The following is a 6,738-nucleotide window of genomic DNA, read 5'->3' as shown; positions in this document are numbered from 1 at the left end:
TTCCAAAAGTCTTTGGTAAGAATTAAATCCCAAGAAACATAGAAAAAGTTCTTAAACAACCATGAAAGGAAATGTTTCAGTTCCTTTTGAGCTTTAATTAAGCTAAAATTTACAAATCATTTTTCAAGAATCTTTTCAAGTTTAAGATAAATGTCCATATGCGGCTCTGAGAGCCAAGAGTCTTCCCACGGTTCTTCCATAGTTTAGATATGGAATAGAAAAACAAAACCAAGAAGAGGAATCCACAGTTTCTAGGGTTTACTCACACAAATCAGTCACTTAGGGATCGGGGATCATTCTGCTCGCAATTCTGCTCGCAGCGGGGATTCTGTAACACAATGTATCAAACCAGGAGGCCCGTAGAAAGAAGTATATACAGACAGATTCTTGATAGATGTTTCAGAGATATTTATTTCTCCAGCCGCATGGCCGGGCTCTGCCGAGGAACTCTCCCAGTCCTGGGACCGAGGGTCCTTGCCCGCGCAGGGAAACACAAAACAACCAATGGGGACGAGGCTGACCAGGGGCTCAGGAAACCCCGTGCCTCCCCTCAGGGCCCCTCTCCCAGGGCTACATGGCAGGGGGAGGAGACCCCGACACCAGGGGAAAAAAAAGTTCAACTCTCAGTGTCTCTCCAGAGAAAAAGAAGCTGAAAAACTGGCCAAAAGCTGACTGGAAAGCATCAAGCCAGGTGCTTCCTCACTCCCCTGCCACAGCTGAAAAAAAGTATCTCTGTGTTACCTTGAACAAGCTGCAAACTGCCTTGAAGAAGTTTTGCTTAGGGTTTCCTCCCCCCTCTCAGGCTCAGTTTAAAGGCATAGAAAGGCACAAAATTAATTTCTGGGCATAGGGCAGCGATATGGGATACACATCATAAAGTCACCCCAAGACAAAACAAGAACATCTCAAGCTGCAGGGCCGCAGCTAGCCACACCATTATGGTTCACACAATTGTCGACATTCTCCGCTGCTACGCCTGTCACTGGAAGCAGGCAATCAGGAATGTAGCTGTCACAAAGCCGTCCTTGGACACTCTTGGACTGCAAGGTAACTGTCCGGCCGAGAAATCCGATGCACTTTTGGGAGGTGGTTAAACTGCCTGTCCTGGAGGAAGGATACTGGGATCTAATAGAGAAAGTAGGCATGCCTGGGGAAAATGAGGTGGTAGAGCCGATACCTCAGGCGGAATCTGTGCAGGTTGCTGCAGCACCCCAGGAAGGTGCAACGGCAACACAAGATGATAATGCACCTTCAGAGGGAATTATTCAGGCATTTCCTCTACAGAAAGCTGTCCCCAACTCAGGCCAGCCTGACAAACATTATATCATTGCTTGGAAAGTAGTCCAGGACCTGCAAGCCAAAGTAGCACAATACGGTCTTGGGTCTCCTGAAGTCATGCAGGTTATTAGAGTGCTGAATACTGAGCTCCTTTCTCCGTTTGACATTAAGCATTTAGCTCAGGTGTTATTTCAACCTGTGCAATATACAGTTTTTGAAAACCACTGGAGAAGGCTGGCTGACGAGGCTGCAGCTCAGAATATGATGTTACCTCCAAATCATCCCAGATTGGGAGTTGGAGTGGATGCTCTTATGGGACTTGGTGCCTTTTCTAATCCTGATCTCCAAGCTAGATGGGATCCTCTGGTCCTTGAACAGGCTCAAAGTATTGGCATGGGAGCTTTATTAAAAGGCATAGACATGGCTGCTCCTAAAATACGATATGTAAAAATTTCTCAGGGGCAGAAAGAGCATTTCTTGTCTTTCGTGGAAAAGATTGTTGCAGCCCTTGAGAAGCAGGTCGAAGATGAGACCTTGAGGCAGATGCTGTGCAGGCAACTAGCCAGAGATAATGCCAATGATGAGTGCAGAAGGATTATTGATGCTTTGCCAGGGGAGCCCTCGGTAACAGCCATGGTTGAAGCCTGCTCTAAGGTGGGATCTGGGGAGCATAAATCTGCTCTGGCTGCAGTTCTACGGCCTCTTCAATTAAATTCTGGTAGATGGAACAGGCAACTTAAGGTTGAGAGCAAACAGAACCAGATTAGCAAAAAGCAGAGAAATAAGGAGAACAGGGGAGCTGTTCAATGCAGGAGATGCAGTAGGCCAGGTCATTCTGCAGAATACTGTGAATCTATGTACCATGCCAACGGTCGACTTCTGACACGCTTGGGAAACTTGAACAGGAGCGCAAAGGGGATGTGCACTCAGACACAAATGTTTCCCCAGGGCGTGCCTCCGCCGACACAGGCCTACTCAACCAGCTTAGAGCCAGCACCCAGGGATCAGCCGGGGTGGATGTGCACACCTCAGCAACAGTAGTCTTAGAATCCTGTCGTGTTTATAAGGTTCCCTTGGATGCATTTGGACCCCTAGGTCAAGGTTTCAGCGCATTGCTTGTGGGCAGATCTAGTGTCACCCTTCAAGGGATCTTTGTACACCCAGGAGTTATTGATGCTGATTTTACAGGCCAGATTTGTGCTATGGTTTCCACACCCACCTCCCCGTTACTATTCCTGAAAAGATGCGTATTGTTCAACTTGTGCCTTTTAAGTCATGTGTCCCCAGAACAGAACAACGAAGTCGTGGAGATGGTGGTTTTGGATCTACAGGACTTCCGCAGATCTTCTTGACCACAAACATCTCCAGCCAAAAGCCACAGATGACGTGTACCCTAATCCGGCCAGATGCCCATCCGCCCCAGATTCAGCTCCGAGGTTTGATCGACACGGGCACTGATGTGACAATCATCTCCTTCTCTGCGTGGCCTCCTGCGTGGCCTTTAGCTCCTGTGGGATCAGCCATCGCAGGGTTGGGAGGAACCACAAAGAGCTATTTAAGTGAACGACCTGTGGTGATAAAAAATGCAGAGGGACAAACAGCTACAGTTTGGCCCTATGTCACTGCAGCTCCGCTTAACCTCTGGGGGCGGGATGTGTTGGCAGCCTGGGAGGTACGGATTGGGACAAATTTTTGATGGGGGCCACTGTGCTGAAGAGCACAGAGTATATATGCTGCCTTTGCGGTGGCTAGTGAACGGACCCATCTGGATACCCCAGTGGCCCCTACCAGAAGAGAAATTGGTCTCCCTTCACCAGTTAGTTCGGGAACAATTGCAACAGGGACATCTTGAGCCTTCTACTAGTCCCTGGAACACTCCTGTTTTTGTAATTAAGAAAAAATCAGGGAAATGGAGATAGTGACAGGATCTCTGACAAATCAATGCAGTGATGGAAAGTATGGGGTCATTACATCCTGGTATGCCCTCACCCACCATGATCCCAGCAGGGTGGGAAACCCTGATCATTGATTTGAAGGATTGCTTTTTGACTATTCCTCTGCATCCGGATGACAACCCAAAATTTGCTTTTACTGTGCCTGCAGTTAACAATGCTGAACTTGTGCAGAGATATCAATGGAAGGTTCTACCTCAGGGCATGAAGAACAGCCCGACTATCTGCCAATGGTATGTTGCTCAGGCTTTGTCTGGAGTTTGTGAGCAGTTTCCTGAGGCATACTGCTACCATTACATGGATGATATACTGGTGGCAGCATCCACTCGGGACGAGCTGCTGAGAATACAGCCTCAGCTGCTCACTGCTCTGTTCGGGAGAAAGTTCAACATCATCCTCCTTGGAAATATTTAGGAGTCACAATTCTGGATCAAACCATACAACACCAAGAGGTGCAATTCTCCGATTCTATTAAGACCTTGAATGATGCTCAGAAATTGCTGGGTGTCATCAATTGGTTACGTCCTTATTTAGGGCTAATCACAGCACAACTTTCCCCGCTCTTTAATATTTTAAAGGGGGACCCCGAGTTGAATTCACCTCGAAAATTGACTCCTGAAGGGCGACAAGCACTGGAGGAGCTACAACAGACTGTTTCTGCTCGCATGGATTGCAAGTGGCTCTGGAGAAAGTTCAACATCATCCTCCTTGGAAATATTTAGGAGTCACAATTCTGGATCAAACCATACAACACCAAGAGGTGCAATTCTCCGATTCTATTAAGACCTTGAATGATGCTCAGAAATTGCTGGGTGTCATCAATTGGTTACGTCCTTATTTAGGGCTAATCACAGCACAACTTTCCCCGCTCTTTAATATTTTAAAGGGGGACCCCGAGTTGAATTCACCTCGAAAATTGACTCCTGAAGGGCGACAAGCCCTGGAGGAGCTACAACAGACTGTTTCTGCTCGCCAGGTTTATTGAGTGGATCCCTCCATTGTTATCACTGTTTTCATTACTGTTCCGGTTTGGCCAAATTTAGAAATATATATCCTCTGAGAGAAGGCACAACCACCCCTCCCCCACCAGGTTCGGGGAAAAAAAAATTTTCCTCGAAGGAAAGTGAAGAAGATAAAACTATTTATTTAACAAACACACGGGAAAGGAAAATAAGGCTAAATGGTAAAATCTTTCGCTGTAGAGGAAAAACCTGGGAAAGTGTTAGAGTCCTCCCTTTGGTCTCCTCGGAGCGGGGGCTTGGGCCAGGGCCAGGCCCTCTGTGCCCGATGGAAAGTCCTCCCGATGTGCCCTGAGGTTAAAAGCAGTCCAGTAGAAAAGGGAGAAAATCCAGAATTCCAGAGAAGGAAAAGCAAAATCCAACTCTCAGTCTCTCTCCGGAGAACAAGAAACTGAAAAACAACTGGCCAAAAGCTGACTCGAAAGCAGCAAGCCGGGTGCTTCCTTGCTCCCCTGCCGCAGCTGGGGGGGGAAAAGTCACTATCTCTACTTGACCTTGAACAAGCCGCAAACTGCTTTGAAACAAACTGCTTTGAGAAAGTTTTGCTCAGTTTTTTTCTTCCCCCTCTCAGGCTCAGTTCAGAGGCATAGAAAGGCCAATAATTAATTTCTGGGCATAGGCAGCGATATGGGATACACATCATAAGGTCACCCCAAGACAATTACCACTCCAGATCCTCATCCTACAGGTATCATTGGCCAATGGAATAAACAGTGACCCAACCCTTTATGTTTGCAATTAATGGCAGCAGATCCTGCAACAATTGTTCTTCCAGTACAGCAGGAACACTTTGAGTGGAGCCTTACTAACAGCGCTCCTTTGCAAAGTGCACTGCAGATCTTTTTGGGGCAGATTGCTTATCATCTGCCCAGCCATAAATTACTGCAAATGGCAAAATCGACAAGCTTCACCTTGCGGCCAAAAAATAGTTGGGTGCTAGTGCAAGGACTCACCATCTTCACCGATGGGTTCAGGGAAAACTGGGAAGGCCATTGTTACCTGAAAGGAGGAATCTGAGTAGCAGGTGCTGGAAGGCCACGAGTCAGGCTCAGCCCAACTGGTTGAACTGAGGGCTGTTGCCATGGCTTTTCAGCAGTTCTCTCAAATACCTGTGAATTTGGTCACTGATTCTGCTTACATAGCAGATATAACTCAACACAGATTGTTCACTTCTGAAGGAAGTCAATAATGTGGATCTGTTTTCATTATTGAAAACTTTGTGGTGTGCAATTCAAGCTCGAGTTCACCCATATTACATTCTGCATATTTGGAGTCACACCAATTTGCCAGGTTTCATACCAGAAGGTAATGCCAGGGCTGATATGCTAGCTAACCCTGCGTGGGTAGTGCTTTAGCCTGGCAAAATTGCACAAGCCAAGGCATCGCACAGTTTTTTCCATCAAAGTGCACATACCTTGCAAAAGCAGTTCCATTTAACGCCAACTGAGGCTCGAGGCATTGTCAGCACTTGTGCTGTCACGGGCTCGCTGCACCTCTGTCAGTGGGGGTAAACCCCAGAGGCCTAAAAGCCTTGCAGGTTTGGCAGACTGATGTAACACACATTTCTGAATTTGGCAGATTTAAGTATGTGCATGTGTCTATTGATACTTTCTCCTCAGCTATGTGGGCATCTGCTCATACTGGAGAGAATGGTCGTGATGTCATTGTCCATTGGGAATTGGGTTTATCGATTTTGGGTGTGCCTTCTTCTGTGAGGACCGATAATGGCCCTGCCTATGTCTCTCAGAAGACGCAGCAGTTTTTGCACTTATGGGGTGAGAACCATACTTTGGGTATTCCGCATTCCCCTACCGGCCTCTCCTACCGGCCAAGCCATTGTTGAACGCGTTCAAGGCACTTTGAAGAGTTTTTTAGAGAAACAAAAAGGGGGAATGCATGGAGAAACCCCACAGAGCCGATTAGAAAAAGCTTTTTATACAATTAATCATCTTACAGTGCCACCAAATTCAAATAATCCTGTTATTTTGAATCATTTTCTCTCATCACAGTCTTCAGGCGAGACGCACCTGCCTCGAGGGAAAGTCTGGGTATGGGACCTGCTCACTAACAAGTGGGAAGGCCCGTATCAGCTTATTGCTTGGGGTATGCTTGCGTTTCCACAGATACCTGGGTACGATGGCTACCTGAAAGATGCATTCGCCCTGACCTGTGGCACCAGAAGCAGAACAGGCAACCTCCAAGGCAACCTCCAAATGATGACCAGAATGTAGATCATCAATCGAATGATCCTTCTGATGATGACCAGTGTCTTGGTTTGAAAGACAGGTGTCTGCTAAGGAAGGCAGAAGCCTCCCTTGGAATGGCAGATGTTACCCCTTTCCCTCCGAGTTATTATAATTTTGAAATCAAGGGCTTTTAGGCAAAGATGTGGGAAAATAGGAATAACAGTTCTTTACTATTATATATATAACCAGTCAAACAAAACAACAATAACTATGGCAGTAACAGCAAACAATCACAAACCCAGT

At 46.8% G+C, this 6,738-nt stretch overlaps 1 pseudogene; it reads left to right on the top strand.

The window, feature by feature from the left end:
- Nucleotides 1–2,930: 2,930 nt before the first annotated feature.
- LOC108444891 overlaps nt 2,931–6,738 on the top strand; it is a 7,042-nt pseudogene continuing 3,234 nt past the window's right edge.

The sequence above is a fragment of the Corvus brachyrhynchos genome, unplaced genomic scaffold (genome assembly GCF_000691975.1).
Source record: "Corvus brachyrhynchos isolate BGI_N302 unplaced genomic scaffold, ASM69197v1 scaffold172, whole genome shotgun sequence".
Lineage (NCBI taxonomy): Eukaryota > Metazoa > Chordata > Aves > Passeriformes > Corvidae > Corvus > Corvus brachyrhynchos.
Note: the sequence above shows the minus strand (reverse complement) of the source record. Positions and strands in the feature narration are given on the sequence as shown.